This window comes from Macaca fascicularis, chromosome 13, assembly GCF_037993035.2.
Source record: "Macaca fascicularis isolate 582-1 chromosome 13, T2T-MFA8v1.1".
Taxonomy (NCBI): domain Eukaryota; kingdom Metazoa; phylum Chordata; class Mammalia; order Primates; family Cercopithecidae; genus Macaca; species Macaca fascicularis.
Genome location: NC_088387.1, coordinates 42,560,168 through 42,577,112, shown reverse-complemented (window position 1 = coordinate 42,577,112; position 16,945 = coordinate 42,560,168). Strand labels below are relative to the sequence as shown.

The 16,945-nt window shown below is 37.5% G+C and overlaps 1 long non-coding RNA gene across 2 annotated transcripts in view; it reads left to right on the top strand.

The window, feature by feature from the left end:
• The first annotated feature begins 307 nt into the window (after positions 1-307).
• The window catches only part of LOC123568274 (uncharacterized), a 120,161-nt gene continuing 103,523 nt past the window's right edge, over positions 308-16,945 (top strand). For both annotated transcript variants that reach the window (XR_006691454.2, XR_010580393.1), the window contains exons 1-2: positions 308-509; positions 623-815. This is a non-coding gene — a long non-coding RNA (uncharacterized lncRNA). The remainder of the gene's footprint in view (positions 510-622; positions 816-16,945) is intronic.

Below are 16,945 nucleotides of genomic sequence, written 5' to 3'. Positions count from 1 at the left end.
ACTTAAAGTATAATAAAATAATAATAATTAAAAAGAAAAAAATAAAAGTGTTCACTCATCCTGCTCAGATTCAAAGACAGTCACTCCTGGCTAGTGAGTAAACACATTTAGACATGTTTTGTGTCGTCTCTCAGACCCTTGTTTGGCTACGCGAGCAGCTCCACAGAGAAATAGTTGATACTATTGTAGATATTATCATATCCCACTACTCCCTCCTCCTTTGTTTAGCATGGTAACACTACTATGGTTTATATCAACTCTTGGCTTGCTGTCAGTGATTCCAGTTGTGCTAAAACCAAGAATTGCCAACCTAAAACACAGTGGTCGATGGGATAGCATTGAATTCAATGGCTGCCTTAGGGGTTAACACAATGGGATCTGTTTTCAAGGGAAGAGAGGGAAACCTGGTACAAGAAAACTTGTGAGAGAACCCCGGGGGAACGTCATATGCATCTGTTATGTCTGAAACATTTGGAGTCTCCTCCTCTGCAAGTGAATACACATAGCTTGTAAGTGTCACTGCTACTTCTTCATTATGGGCAAATTTTTTTCAGGGTAAGAGAAGTTGAGCCTAATAGCTATCATATCATGTCTTTTAACACTCCACCCTCTTATGCTGAAGGAAGCTACAATCATCCAAGTGGGAAGGAATGTCTACGGATGTTCTGATTTAAGTGAATGAAGGTCTTCTTTCCACCTCAGGAAATCTTGAGGGTTATGTAACAGCAGCTTTGAAATGCTTGTACGATGTACTTTGTGCTAGTCCATCTCAAATCTTCACCGGCTGTACCAAGAACAGAAAAAAAAGGCATTTGGTGAGTACTTTATAAAGCTAAATTTACTCAATTAACTTCACCTGTGATTATGTTTATGTTTTTCATATATTTTGGGATATTAGAATGTCCTGTATTTATAAATGATCATGAGGATAGACAGCAAGTATTTTGTTTTGCTTTGTCTTGTTTTTAATAAAATACGGAATTAGCAAACCTATTACAGCCTACCATATCTAGTCCATGCAATTGAATACCTAGGTAGGTACTTCTATAATTCATGGGTGCTCCAAATATTAGAGAATGCTTATAATGATACAATGTCTGACACAGAAGAGTATTTAATAAATGTTAGTTATGTCACTGTTGCTCCCACCAAGAAAACTAGTCATTTGGGGATGTTAGATTGTGTTCTTCAGAGTTTCTTTTTTCTGATTTGGGAACAGGGGAATGACGGGTGAAATTGTCAATGACTGTTAGTGAAGGAATAGGGAAGATGTGTGGTGTTTACACAAGTATGTGTATAAATCAACAGGCTGTTGTCAGATGTATATTTTTTAAGACAGCACACAAGCAGCTGCATGTGTTTGCTAAGTTAGGAAACTTAAAAGTGCCTACCAGTTATGCAGCCACCTTCTGAGCAAAGCTGCTACTGGAGGATTATTATTTAAGATTACCATACTTTATACCACAATCTTTTACTACTCTGGCAACAGCTGTTTAGACTAGGGTTAGGTGCCTGGAGTTTTCTTGGTGATGAGGTGACCCGGATTGAGGTATCTGCTTAAAACCCACACTCTACACTTGATAGTGTCTAAACATGGCAAAGATATTTTCATGTTTGAAAATCTGAATACCAACATTTGGAGAAGTGGTAAAAGGAAGTAAAAAGTATAGACATGAATTTATCCATCTACTCATTTATTCTATAAACAATCATTACTGGAGCCATGTCAAAGGATAGAGGAGGTGACAAGGATAAGAAATAAGAGTGTCTGCTTCATAAGAGATGAGCACTTTACTTTTCATGGAGATACCAGAAGGTCTGCTGTGTCCTGAACTAAAACACTTCCACTTTTATGTGATAGTTTCTGAGTTCTTTTTTATTACAAGCAATCAATGCAGCTCAACTAGCTTAAGCAATAAATACATTATTTTACCATAAAGATAAGAGCTTGTCTCACATAATTAATATCAGGAAAATTGTTGGGTACAGTGAAGAACTGGTATCCAGGGCCACAGCCATGAGACTGATTCCTTTCTCCTATCTCAGCAACTCTCCCTGCTTCAATCCCTTTTCAGGGAGTTTCTTTTTAACAGGAAATGGTATGCCAGTTTCTTCTACTTCTCCCGTTATCATAGCCTAAAATACAGTGGCTCTCAGTCTTCACATTACAGTCTGACCATCGGAGAGACAAAACTTCACCACTGCGTGTTCCAGATTCCCAGGGAAGGCTTTTCATTGCGCATGAAAGCAACCATTCTCACTTTGTGGCTAGAAAAGGAAGCTATTTTATGGGAACAAAGTTCTAGGTTGAAAATTCAGCAAGTGTCCACCACAGTTTTCCTGCATTTCTACCTATTTTATACAATGCAACCTTCTTTTTTTTGAAACCTGAAAGACCTTGGAAGAATAAAACATCCCTACATGTAAGGTCATTTCTCTGAAATAATTCATAGCTGGGTATTGAAAATAATGGTGGAATGGGGGTGTTTATGAATGCTACTATATTGAGAGGACCCAGAAATGTCCGAATTTATGTCTGATGTATCCATAAATTCCCTAGTAGAAGGATCAAAGAAAAAATCTTAACACTGTATTTTCACATGCTTTTTATTCTAAGACACTTCTTTTTCTTTTTTTTTTCTTTTCTTTTTTTTTTTGTGGGGGAGACAGTGTCTCACTGTGAGTGCAGTGGCGCAATGCTGGCTCACTGCAACTTCTGCCTTCTGGGTTCAAGCCATTCTTCTGCCTCAGTCTCCCGAGTAGCTGGGACCACAAGGACACTTATTTTTAAGTTTCTTATTTTTAAATGTGTAACTAATGATAAAGGAAATTTGACAGAAGAGCTGTGACCCAATAATCATTGTCACACATGTATAAACTTTAGCATATGAGAAGTTTTCTATTCAATCCTATTAAGTCATATGCATTGGTAGCACATTTTAACTTGTTATGCATCTTTAATTGTTGCTTAAAATGTGTTCAAAGATTTACACCAGAATCATTGTAGCAAAAAATTCATGATTTCACAGAAGGCTGCCTGTTAATAATCAAAGGCAATTTGAACTGCTAAATATCTTGGATTAAAATAGTGTTCAAGAGTTTCAAGTAGAAAAGGTTTTTGTGACCGGTTGGTGGTTCATAAAATTCTATCATTCAAACCTAGGCCCATTTTCTGTCAAAACCATTGTTTAAATATCAGGATATACATGAGTTATTAGGAAGAAACATACAAAATAAGCTTAACCAAATAATAAACACATATGAAAACTTAGTGTTCTTCAACAAGCCTCAGATTTAAAAAGACTTAATTAATAAACAAAAAGCAGCATGAGAATATCATAATTTCTGAGTCCAAAAGAGATTTTAAAGATGCTTAAATAAAAAACTGATTACTGAAGAGAAAAATGTTATGTAATTTTATGGATATATGTGTATTATTTTCCATTAAGATTTTTAATATGTTCATTAAAAGTGTTTATTTTTTTTCCCAAAGTACAGTAGTCATATATCTTATGTTGCATGACATTCTAGCCTAGATAAAATAGAGTACAAAAGCAAATTTTGTCCCTCACCCCAGTGATGAAGTTTTAGTTGCTGGGCTGGAACATATAGAAAAATCTTTCTCCTAAACTGGTCATGCTGAGATTCTTGCTCTGCTTCAACCGCCAATCATTAAAACTTGCTTCGATTCTCATCATCTTCTGGCTTCATGGTAGGAAGAGGCAGAAGTGTCACCTGGGGCACTTCATTTTTACAGGTACTGCCCCACTAGCACGGTTAGCACAGTAACCCCACCTATTGCTGGAACCTAATCAGTTAGAAAAATAGCATCCCCTTGGGGATTGCATGGAGGAGGCAACAAAGGTTGTGAGGGAAATGTGAGGTCCAGACAAGAGACAACAGAGAATACCATATTCTCAGAGAGAAGAAATTCACCGAAGTGAGGGCGATAGAACTTGAGTTAGATCTTAGAAGACAGGTTGAATTCACATAGGTGGAAAGGAAGATGGAGGATATTTTAAAGTCAGAGAGTAAGTAGTGGAGGAAAAAGCACAAATATGAGGATGGAGGAAGCTCCTTTGAAGGAGTTAAACTGGATAGTTAGTGTTGTGAAAGATGTTTATGCTTGCTCAAAGAGAGAACTTTATTAATTTAAGCTCTGTCAGTCAAAATTACACTCCACTCCATTGAGAGCAATACACAATGTAATTTATTTGATAAAAGTAGTTTAAAAATCACTAGTGCAGAGATGTACTGTAAGCTCTATGTGAACAGGCACTATCTGTATTATTAAATGTGGTCAAACCATGCCTAGTCAAGACAGTGTCTGACACATTGCAAATGTTTAACAAATATTTGTTGAATCAATTTCTGTGAGGATCTAGGTGTTCTGAGAAACTCAGGCATCAAGATGCTGGTTAGACCCACATTAGGCACACAGGACTCTATTCAATAAAGGAGTAAAGTTAAAAATGAATTCATTTCCATTTATGACACTGCGCACACAAAAAGAATAACTCAGTATTTAATAACAAATATAGAAAATAAAAGTCTCCTCTTTCATTTCTGATGTTGATAATTTGTCCTTTCTTTTTATTCTGAATTGTTCTTTCTAGACGTGTATCTATTTTACTGATTTTTTTCAAAGTGCCAATTTTTGGTTTTATTATTTTCTTGAATATGCTTTTATTTTCTACTTCACTGATGTCTGATCTTACTATATTTTTCCATCCTTCTACTCTCTTAAGGGTTGCTATGTTTTTCTCTGTTCTTTTAAAATGGAAACAAAGAAAAGATTGTACTTGACAAGATAAGGAAACAGAAGTTGATTGTGATCATCTCACCATGGTATACTTCCGGTAATATTGCTGCAAGAGGGGAGAGAGCACAGTTGAAACAAAAGGCAGGAGAGTTTTCCGGAGCTGGGCGAGTGAAACCACAGACCATCTGTGTTTGCTAATTGGCTTTACACAAAGGAAAAGTAAACTTTCTCTTATCTTCCTGACAGTAGGAAAGGCACCCTCTGAAGGTAAGCTCCTATTCTCCCACAGATACTGGGATATAGGGGCCATTTCTTCTTGATGATTACTTTCAAAAGGATAGCTCCCAGTACTTGAGGAAGGGTCCTGGGCTGTGAAACTGACAAGAGACTTTTTAACAGATTTACATCTCAAAGGTGCAAAGAAATACTTTACAATACAGAGTTTTCTGAAGCAATTATTCTAAGAGGATGGAGGACAGGACTTAGAGTCAAGAAGAAGCCTGTGTAAAGTTCAGTCAAGCTAAGGAGAAAATTAAGGCACAATTTATTTTCTTCTTTTCTACCAAATGTTTTTTAAACTATATTTCTCTAACACTGTTTTAGCTGCAAATCATAAGTTTCAATGAATTTTTTTTTAGTTCAAAATGTTCCTAATTTCCATTGTGATTCCTCCTCTGACCCATGGATTGTTTAAAACCAATAATCATGCTAATAATTTTTGATTGGGGTGTTCTAAATATGTCAATTAAGCCAAATTGTTCAAATCCTCTACATTCTACCAACTACCTTCTGCTTGCTCTATCTGTACTAATCACCCTTTTAATTTAGGAGTTGGCAAATGCTTAGAGGGGAGATTGTAGGCAGATTTTGAGGCTTACTTCCCTGTAGTTTCCTTCTTTCTGAGATTTTGTTTCTCAAATTTTTGGCTGCTTGAGCAATGTGAATTTCACCCTCTGTTTAAGTCTAAGCCCCATGTGATAACCACTTTCTACTTGGATTTCATTCCTCTCTTCTATTAGTTACATTGGTGATCACCATACTGGGACACAATAGGTGGCCAATAAATGTTTTCTTTCCTTTTCAATAATTGTCATTAGCTTGACCTTTCTGAGACTGGAAAGTAGACTCCTGCCGTTTAGAAAGACTTTCAAACAACAGTTTAATGTCTAAGTCTACTTTTTGGCTCAGTAGCCCCACTTGGAGAGGAAGCAAATATTTAGAGGCCACCAAACATGTACCAAAGTGGGAAAATGATGGCTTGATAGGGCACCAGTGAGAGGACACAGAGAGCTACCGATGAATACCTATACTAGAAAATAGTAAGTTCCCTGAATTATCTGTTATGTACCTGAGTTGTGTTCCATAGGACTTTTTGTGGCAAGTAAGAGAAATACATTTTTATAAGCCAGAGGGAGCTTAACAGAGGATTATTCATCCAGAAACTGGAAAATCTTCTTGGCCCAATGTGGTCCCTGTCTCTTCCTGCTATCTTCTCACTGTACCCATAGTCATTTCTCTCTCCCTCTTAGATAATTCAGCTTTCTTGCTCTCTGCAGACTGCCTTTTCTGCATTTTTATACATAAGACCAAATACAGTCATGTTCAAAAGCCTGCCAACATGACTGCCTGGAAAATTCTAGTCCAATTACACACTGTCAGAGTCCAGAAATACAAGCTTGACTGCTGGAGCCCAGGGTCCAGGGTGGGTGTGGAAGAAGAGTGTGGGACTGGGCGGGAAATGAGCTGCAAGTGCTGTTGCAGATTCACAGTTGGTTTAAGCACTTTAAATAATCAGAACAAAGTTAGTCTCCAGTTCCCCTCAGGGAAGCATTCCAATGATGTCAGCTAAATTCCATTTTGAACAAATAATTTACAGACCATGTGTCTCCATATACTCTAATGGCACATTATCTGTCTTCATCTGACACTTCTTTAAAGGGCAACAGGGATGAGACAATTAACTGTTGTGATGACCTTCTAGAGCTCTACTCCTCAGCCTCAACTTTGTTATTAATCTTATGTCATATAGACCCCAGTCCTATTAAGAGACCCACCCTAACCTTGGTCACAGATTAAACTTGTAATGCCTACCACAAGCAAGTGCCCTAAACCTAACCATATACTAAGGGAGGGATGGAAATTGTCAACTTATCACAAAATCTATAAATTTGGAAAAGAGAACTTTATTTCTTATGAAGGGCTACAACTTGCAGGCTGGGAAGCACAGGCTCTGGTAGAGACTGAAAGTAGAAACTTTGAGGTAGGGAGGGTGTCACAGGAGTTTTATACTTGGTGGTTAAGTTAGATATACATATTTACCAGGTTACAGGAGGGGCTAGGAATGTTCATGAGGGGAAGTCACAATCATGTGTGGTAAGCAAACAGGTATGTTATATCGTCCCATGTTCATTTTGAGGCACAGATTTAACATCAAAATGCAATAACATTAGGCTGTATATGTGAAATGGAGGACACAGAGGTGCCTCACACAACCTCCACGAATCCACCAGAACCATTCCGTGCTTGATGGTCACTTACCAGGAAGCAATGTTAATCAGTTGTTGTGTCAAAACCACGGGAATCCGGACAAGGTACCAAGCTATTGATTGAAGTAGGTGGAGGAGTGAGTTATTCCTTCTTTTTTTTCCAGGGCTGGTTTCTGTTTAACTCTTAGAAAAAAAAGTCTAATGGCGGTTAAGGAGGGAGGAGGTATAATGAGGCGTGACTGACCACTCCCTCCCCACCCCAAGCATGGCTAGAAAACTTTGTTGTTAAGGTTTCTCTGGGGTCTCCTTGGCCAAAAGGTATTTGTTCACTTGGTCAGGGGAATTAAGATTTCACTGTCTTTTCACAAAATGCTTTGTGATGCGTATTGTACTCTTCAACTTAGGCTCAGCTTCAGTGTTCAACACAAAGCAGCCCTGGAACACGACTGTCTTAACCCTGGATGTTCCTCACTTTAAATAAATGAGACTCTCATTTGAAGGCAATTAAACTACATTAGGCCATGATTGTCTGGGTAGACATCAACTAACATGGGAAAGTCAAATAATTTTTTACTCACAGTTAAAATTCTGAAGTGCATAACCAAGTGTTGCCTGTATTTCCAGATGGCATTGTTCTCAGTTTAAGCTGAGTATTTTTGAGCTAGCAAAATTTAAGACATGCGAATTATCTAATTAAAAATGTAAAAGCTGATGTACATAATCAAATGAAGGACAAAATTTTTCTCTATCTGAAACAAATAATATTTTTAAATTAGTTGATGAATGACAGATGCTGTGCTTTTCTTTGTTCTGCGGGCCCCACAGGCTTATTTCCCATCCTCCTTGCCCCTTGAATAAAGTAGGTGATAAGAATTGTAGATTTTCTATTACACTGTAATTATTTTTAATTTTCAAAAGAGTATTTAAAATATTATATATTAAAAAATGAAGAATGATAATTTGAAAAGAGTCATGGTGCAATTACAGAACTAGAACTTTAGCAGTACATTTGAATTTTGTTTACTCCTATCCAATCACATTCATTTCCTCCTCCCTTCAAGTTACTGTCCTCCTGAATTTAGCATTTATTATTGCCATGCATTTCTTTATACTTTTACTATGTTACATGTATCCCTAGCAACATTTAGTACTGCTTTGTATAAGTTTACACCATATGTAAATATTATATGTTCTTCTGTAACTTGATATTTTTCTTTTAGCATAATTTTATGAGATTTATCCACATGTATGACATTTTAATTTTTTACTGTAATGTATTTATTCTACTTGGGTGGAAATTTCAGTGTCTTTTTCCCGTTTCTTGCTAGATCATGCTCTTTATACAGTCGTGTGCCTCATAATGTTTTGGTCAACAACAGACCACATATGTGACTGTGGTCCCATGAGATTATAATACTGTATTTTTACTGTACCTTTTCTATGTTTAGCTACATTCTGATACACAAATATTTATCATTGTACAACAGTTACCTACAGTATTCAGTACAATAACATACTATACAGGTATGTACCCTAGGAACAGTAGGCTATATCATGTAGCCAACGTATGTAGTAGCCTATGCCATCTAGGTTTGTGTAACTATACTCTATGATGCTCAAACAGTGATGAAATCACCTAACCACACTTCTCTTAGAATGTATCCTTAATATTAAGTCGTGTATGACTCAAATTGCTCTTTACCTTCCATTTTTGGCCTCCCATTTCAAATAGTAGCCTTTGAGGGAAGCAATTAGACAAATGTAGCTTCAAGAAAAAAAGAGATTTCATTCTAGAAGCAATGTGACTGTATATTAAAGCATGAGATATGGTCTATAGGTAAAAATCTTTGTCTCCATTAAAAGATATTTTATTTATTGATGGAAATTATATTCTATACCTCAGTTTCCTCATTTGCCACAAGGGATAATAATGGTACCTACTTGGTAGTTTTGAGGATTAAATGGGTTAATACATGTGAATTGCTTAGGACAATGCTTTGCACATAGTGCATGCTGTTGCCATTTTTATCATTATGATAACTTCATGGGAAATATTGCTACTTTTATATGTACTATAGTAACTTTATGGGTATTGTTTTATATATCAGGTATCCTGTTCTTCCTGCTGGATTTGGATGTTATATGTTCGGAGGCATGAATGTAAATTGTTTGTGAAGATTTCCATCCTTCACAAGCTTAATTTCAAAAGATAGCTTGTCATCTCTAGTGTTTATTCAGCTGATATTTCTAAGCACAGCTGTAAGAATGCTGAGAGGGTCTTCGAGTTGCTGTGAATAAAACTATTGGTGTAGGGCAAGCTAGAGTTGTTAAAAGAGGTGACATATGAGTATACAGCAGGGTCTTTCAAGCGACTGCAAGAAGGTGCCTCTAGGTCAAGGCCTTCATCTCTTAAGGAGCCAGTTGACTGGAAGAGACTTGGGAATGTCATGTTATATCATTCCATTTCAGACTACCTTAGATTAATACGGGTTTTGCTGGTTCCTGAGGACCCAGATCCAAAGGGCCTAACCCACGCTATTGGTCTTTCTCTGGCTAGACACACCCAATTCCCCAAATGGAGTGGAGGTCAGCAAATAGGTTTCAGGACACTTTATTATAAATCTTTACTTACCAGAGCAAACTTGTAGCCACAGTAATATGATGTTAGTGGCTTCTCTGTAGTTCATTGCTAACCTCCAGGGCAGATGCCCAAACTTTCAGGTCAGTCAGTCTCAAGATGTGGCAAAGGTAAAACTCTTTGCCCTGTATATGTGAGCCCCATCTCTTCAGCTGTCACTGGATCCTAGGCTGCCTCTACTTTCCAACTTCAGAGAAATTTGAGTGGTTCACAAAAATGTCTAATTTACTTATAAAAGCACAATCATTTCAGAGACACCAGAGGATTATGTTTGGCAGTGTAATCTGAAATGTTGCTTTTTTTCTTTCACTGTTTCTCAGAGAAAATGCTTCCTTTTCTGAAACTTAATAACCTCAAGCAATACTTTGTGAAAGCTCTCTTTGTTGTTTTGAATTTTTTCAAGCCCTGCCTGGGGAATAAGGCTCACATCGCCATTTGGAATTGCCACCGCTGAGAAGGAGCTATGAATTGGCATGCATTAGGATTCAGGTGCTTTCTTTGAAACATTCACAGTGTACTTCTGAGAAATTTTTAATGGCAAAATGACCCCATCTCTGAGTGACTATTGCTTTCTTACCAATATGCCTCTAGACCTTCTGTTCTTCCTATTTCAGGAGACAGCCAGTTGCTAAGGCTCTTTCGCATCACGGCAGCGGTGAATCCTTAGTTAATTGCTCCCTCTACTACCTCAGAAATAGCACCAAATGCAGAAACGGGACCCTCTTTAGAATATTTCATCAGAAACTCAAACCTCCTAAAAGATACTTCCCTTCTTCCTTTTGGGTAGCAGCAACATATCAAACCTGTGGGGTGTCCTTTCTCACTGCACTGAACCATTACATCTGATTTTGTCCAACCTAAAGCTTGTCTCTGGTGGTCTTTAGCTGATTAGGCTTTAACAGCAAGAATACTTTTACAACCACACGCTCCCACCAAATCATCCTGACCAGTCTCAGATTTGTCCCACTAACCAAAAGAATTATTAATTGCTACTAGCTTCAGACCAGGAAACCAACACTGTTACACTCACAGAATCAGAAGAATGAAAATCAGACATTGTAATACTAGCAGGTCTCTGCAGTGCTTTCCCAGCCCAGGGACCTTAATACATGTATCCCTTCCATCCACTGCTTTTGACACACATATGTGAGTGAGACACAGAGGGATGTGTCATATCATCTGAAAAAGGAGAAAGTTTTGTCATCTCAGAATCCTCCTCACACAAAGCAAGACCCAGCATAGGGAGCTGAATCAATACATATCACTGAATGAAGAAAGTTCTAGACCCTCAAATATAAAAGGTAAATAATAAACTATAAACTTGGGGACAAAAATGCAGAGGTAGGGTGGAAAGTAGGGGATGAACTCAGTTTTTCTGTTTGGCTTTTTTTAAAAAAATTATTATTATTATCATTATTATTATTATTATTATTATTATTATTATTATCACCATCGAGACAGTCTCACTCTGTCTCCCAGGCTGGAGTGCAGTGGTGCAATCTCGGCTCAATGCAACCTCTGCCTCCTGGGTTCAAGCGATTCTCCTGCCTCAGCCTCCTAAGTAGCTGTGATTACAGGCACGAGCCCCCATGCCCGACTTTTTGTATTTTTAGTAGAGACGGGGTTTCACCATGTTGGCCAGGCTGGTCATGAACTCATGACCTTGTGGTGCACCCGCCTCAGCCTCCCAAAGTGCTGGAATTACAAGCATAAGCCACTGCAGCCAGTCTGAACTCAGTTTTAAGTATCTAGAGTCTGAAATGCATTTCCTTAGGCCTTTTTAACGGATATGTTAGAATTTGTGGTGCTCAAATATTCTCCTGCCAAGTAGTGATTTTTTACTTCCTCACTCACCCCTAACCTGAAATTGAAAAAATCAATTTTGCTCCATTTGCAAGTCATGTTGAGACCTCTTTTACCCATATAAATCAGTGTTGTTTTAATTTTTCCTTTAAACGACTTATAACTTCTGCCTAGTTCCCTCCTATCATGTGAATCAAATAAAATCTTCATTATGTGTTCAATCAGTATGAGAGTCTGATTTTACCTTTTTCTTATAATTATCTTTGAACAGTATCTATTTTGAACAATTGCCCAGGAGTGCCTTATACTTAATAATTATTCTGGTTCAGTCCATGGGTAAAGCGTTGAATAACATTAAGAGCTTTGTAGAGATTTCTCCAAAACATTTCAAAATGTTCTGCTTTATATGGCAATTTACTTCACTTCTCTGCAAAACAAATTTGTTGCACTGTGGGGAGTTTGAAATTCTGCTATCTCAGAGAAGACCTGAAAAGTTTTCTTGTTGAGGTTGCTTAGGGTCAAAAATGTGTGTGATCAGCTGTTTTGTTTTGCAGGATTATTGTTTAGGGATGCATGCTTCTTTACCTCTTCTCAGCATCTCTCATGGTTCTGATTTATATTTGTAGAGCAAGAGAATGAAATGGCGCCATCAGCATCCCTCTTTTTCAGATTCCTTCTCATATCCTTGCAAGACTTGCCTCCCTTTAACTGGATCTGTTTTTCTCATTCCCCTGTGATACGAGGCCTTAGGAAAAACTTTAGAGATCATTTCTTCAAAGCTTGAAACATGCAAAGTGCTGAAAATTACAATATTATCTTTTTTTCCAATGCTTTCGAATCCAGAGATATGCACTGTGTTGAAATAAATAAAGAGCACCCAAATTAGAACAAACAGAGACTATTTATTCAGCGCCTGCTATAGCAAGAAAGTCAGCCACCATCACTTAAATTTGGCAGAGACTCAAAGGCATGAAGGGAAAGCTTTAGAGTGAACAAAAGTGGTAAAGGGAAGCTGCAGGGAGCTAACAAAAGGTGTAGCATCTTATGTGATTAGTTTGAAGAGTATTTGGCTTTCTCTGGTTGGACCTCAATTGGAAACTGGGGCAAAATATAGAAGCTGCCAGTCATTGAGCAAGTCCTAACTTCTCTGGGCCAACTGCTGCAGAGGTTGTCATTTGGTTTTCAGTGCTTGTTGCTGCTGAGGTTGTGGGTCAGAGTTCTACCATAATGCATGGTGTGTACGTTGTCCATTTGTATATTCAATCTGCCTAGCATATTTTTATAATGCTAAATGACAACTATAAATCTAAAGAGATTCAAGGGAACAGGCTATTTGAAGTCCTTGAGAAATTTGAGTTTCATCCTGTTTTATGTTACTATTAATTTTTCTTGATCATCCATGCATCCATGATTTCCTAGACTCTGTGCTGTAGGTTTTACTTATGTGATCCTTGTCAGATACCTTTTTTGTTGTGGTGGTTGTTGTTGAGACGGAGTCTCGCTTTGTCGCCAGGCTGGAGTGCAGTGGCGCAATCTCGGCTCACTGCAACCTCTGCCTCCTGGAGGTCAGGCGATTCTTCTGCCTCAGCCTCCCAAGTAGCTGGGACTACAGGCGCCCGCCACCACGCCCAGCTAATTTTTGTATTTTTTATAGAGATGGGGCTTCACCATGTTGGCCAGGATTTTTATCTTCTTTTCATACACATGGAGACAGGGATTGAGATATGTTAACAAACCTGATGTAAACTACACAGCTAAGAAAATGAGATCCATTTTCTAGATCCATTTTGAATGATCTAGATCCATTTTCTAGAAAAAGGTGTAGAAGGATATACACCAAATTTTTAACCGTGATAACCTAAATCTTACTAACTCGAGAAAGGTAAAAATACATTTTCCTTTGTGCATTTTTGAATATTTGGTGAAAATAAGCATGGATTGGTTTTATAATAAAAAGAAAATTCATCTAAATCAACAACAAAAACAACATGAAGTTGTATTTTCTCTAGACAGTATATTAACTTCCCTCTGGGAATGTAAGTCAAAAACTATTTCATAAACTAAAATCACAAAGAAGATTTATTTCAGATAATAAACCCACATTAGTTATCTGAAGAGTGATTCTCTCTGAGGAAGTTTACACAGTAGCATATTAATTGCAGGTAGCAAACCAAAAGGAGCAAAAGAATTGTATATTCTTAAGAGATATTCCCATCAAGTATAGGATTTTAATAAATAGTAATTCTACCATATAGCTCTTTTGCTTTTTGGTTAACTGATGCTACTCATTTATCAATTTATCAAATATTAGTTGAGCTACTAAAGTTTTAGGCAGAGTGTTGGTACCTGAGAATAAAAATTAACAAACAAGTAAACAAACCAACTATTCATTCTATAAATTTATAGTTTCCTGGCTGTTAAAATGGGATTTTAAGAAAAAAGTAAAATCATGGTTTACAGAGATGTAACAAGATTAATGTGTTAAAGATTTTTATTTAACTCATTCATGAAGAAACTGGTAAGATGTTACAATCAGTGCAAAGGCGAGTGTAAAGAACAGACACATTTTTGTTTCATTGACATTGCAATGAGTTTGCAAATGGAAGCAAACTGACTTTCTCAGAAATAAAATCTGCCAATATACAGAATTCACATGCTTGCCTATACATGAGAATTATTCTGCATCATTATCAGTTATCTACAATTTACAAAGTTGTAAAATAGCTCTAATAGAATCAGAATCAGATAACCAGAAAGGGAGTGCAAAGTTTTCCACTGAAGCAAAAATTTTTCCTTACAGGGCAACGATAGACATTGTGTGGCAGACATTGCTATCTGTGTGCTCTGTGTTCTTTCCTGCACCACCCGTCTCTGCTGACAGAACCTTTGCTTGTTTAGGTAAATGTAAAGTTCCCTGTTCTTGTCCCCACAAAAAAAAAAAACAATGATAACCTAACATTGATATAGTCAGTAATTGGTTCAGGATAAGCTTCAATTTTGCCCAAAAAAGAAAAATTTTTTTTTTTTTGGTTGTTGTTGTTGTTGTTGTTTTAATGTGAGACTTCTAGGAAAGCATTTGTTTTCCTTATTAAAAAAAACAGTAATTAACAACTGATACAGCCCTTTTTTGTTCTTTTCTCCCTTTTTTTATCTGGAATATAGTGTAATTACTAGAATTCAGCAGTCATTTTGTGGCCTTGGACTGACCAGCATAAAGAATATATGAATAATAGTTGCGTTAGTCAGTTTATGCTTCTCTAACAAAATGCCATAGACTAGGTGGCTTAAACAACAGAGATTTACTTCTCGCAGTTCTGGAGTTTGGGTAGTCCAAGATCAAGGTGCCAGCTGATTCAGTTTTTGGTGAGGGTCCTGTTCCTGGCTTACAGGACTTGGATTCCTGAGTTTAAGTGATCCTCCCGTCTCAGTCTCCTGAGTAGCTGGGACTACAGACGGTTGAACACTTTTTAGTTGTTCTTAAAAGAAAGATTGTGTGATGTACCATATTGGAAATCTAACTCCCTTTTCCCTGTAATCTAAATTTCACCTACCTTGATATCAACACATCTTCAATGCTTCTGCCACCACTTTCTTTAATTCTATGGGAGAACAGCTCAATTGAGACATAGAGAACGAGACAGAGAGAGAGAGAGAGAGAGAGAGAGAGAGGGAGAGAGAGAAAGCCCACTCTCTAGTCTCCTCTCGTGACAGCACTAATCCCATCATGAAGGTATCAGATTAAGAAAGTATCCTGCCTGTAATCCCAGCACTTTGGGAGGCCAAGGTGGGCGGATCATTTGAGGTCAGGAGTTTGAGACCAGCCTGGCCAATATGGTGAAACCCCACCTCTACTAAAAATACAAAAATCAGCAGGGCTTGGTGGCAGGCACTTGTAGTCTCAGCTACTCCGGAGGCTGAGGCAGGAGAATCACTTGAACCCAGGAGGAATAGGTTGCAGTGGCCGAGATCGCGCCACTGCTGCACTGCAGCCTGGGCAGCAGAGCGAGACTCCATCTCAAAAAAAAAAAAAAAAAAGAGAAGAAAAGAAAAGAAAGTATCCTTCTTTTGCTATTCTTTTGCTAGCTATTTTAGGCAAAAAATCAGATAACACAATACAAAAGCAAGCAACTTAAGATCTGAAACAAACTTGTCTATTTACACTCTTGGGGTTCCATAAGGAAAAACAGAAATTTCTCCACAAAAGGGAGTCTGGCACCTGCTCCATTTTCTTTAAAGAATTGCAGGCTGTTATAAATTATTTTAGGTGCCTTATGCAGCAGAGGGTGACAAGAGAAAGGAGAAACAGCAGAAGTAAACGAAAGAAACAGAATTCATTCAATTGAGGAAAAAAAACAAAAACAAACAAACAAAAATCCTCTTGCTCAAAAAGGCAAAGTCCCAGGAGAAAACAAACAAAAACAAAACATGAAGGCCTTTTAATACAAACACACAGGCACACATACACACACACATTTTGGATGTTACCTTTGCGTTAAGCTAATCCATTGAGCTCCTTGAAAAAAAATCTTTTTAAATCTCATTACCATATTTCAGCAAAGACAAATTGTCGATATTTCGGAAGTAATAAGTATCAAACCTGAAAGGGCTTTATTTAAAAACCAAACCCAGGCTATTGTGGTAAAGAAGAAAAAAAAAAGATGGCAGAAGCTTAGCTATGAAACTACAATGTGGGGCAAAAGCTATTGCTCTTTCAGTTTGTCTTGGCTAGCAGAAAGATGGCTTTGTTATGTAAATAAAACCCTTAAAGTAATCAAAATAAAACATTCCCCCCCCCCTTTTTGTGGAAATTTAGCCACTTCAGAGGTTTTGTTCCCCTTGAATTGAAACTTTCCTTCAGATTTCATCAAGTCGATAGAGTTGGTCAAATCCAATGGGAAAAAGACTGAGACAACAAAAAAAAAACCAGAAACAAACAAACAACAACAAAAACAGTATTTATTAAGCAAAACAAATGATCACACAATTTATACAATTACTGAGCACTCTAATGGTAAGGAGAAATTAAGACCAGCTGGTTGTTCATCTTAACTTTAGCCAAGACAAAACCCCAATTCAGCTACTTACCTAAGGATGGGTCTCACGCTGAAGACTGCTCTCTACCATCCTAGAAGCAGGAAAAAACTCAAATTCACCTTCCCTGTTGGAAGTGAGTTCGAACTCCAGAAAGGAGCTACCTGCCTTCCAATGTCACGGAAGCAGGAAAGCTTGCCTTCCTTGTTGGAAGGAAGTAAAGCT